Source organism: Citrus clementina, unplaced genomic scaffold (genome assembly GCF_000493195.1).
Source record: "Citrus clementina cultivar Clemenules unplaced genomic scaffold, Citrus_clementina_v1.0 scaffold_1, whole genome shotgun sequence".
NCBI lineage: Eukaryota > Viridiplantae > Streptophyta > Magnoliopsida > Sapindales > Rutaceae > Citrus > Citrus x clementina.
This window is the reverse complement of record NW_006263303.1, coordinates 11,022,128-11,022,732: the sequence shown is the minus strand read 5'-3', so window position 1 is coordinate 11,022,732 and position 605 is coordinate 11,022,128.

The window sequence follows — 605 nt, the reverse complement described above, 5'->3', positions numbered from 1 at the left end:
TTTTTTTTCTTATAAAACTTAAAACCTTACAAAAAAAAAGGGACTTAGATTATGGACCCAAAATATTTTTAAAAAAATTAAGGGTTGTAATAAAGATTTTTCATTATTATATGATAAGTTGATATTTGCTTAAATAGTACGGGGTCACATATAATTCATCTTATTAATATTATCATATTTGGTACGGGTGGGGTATTTGCACTCCGCTATATTTGTAAATCCACCCCACTTCTAAAAAATAATTATAATGAGTTCACAATAATTTTAAAAAATACAAATCAAAAATTTTTTGTATAGTTAATCAATTAAATCATTATATTAAAATTTAATATAAGTTTTATTTTACTATTTTATTATTATGATATAAAAAAATTACCCAAATAAAATATGAGTTATTGTATCTAATAATTTAGATATTTAATTTTGTTACTTATAATCTAATATTTTTAAATAAAATCTAATTATTATTTCACTACCCTTAAGTGTAAATGACATAAATCTGGTATTTAATAGGAATAACTAGAATTTTATTAAGTTAATTGGAATATTGAACGCAAAACCAGTGGAATAATAGTTGAAACATATAAACTCATAGAGCGAAAGAT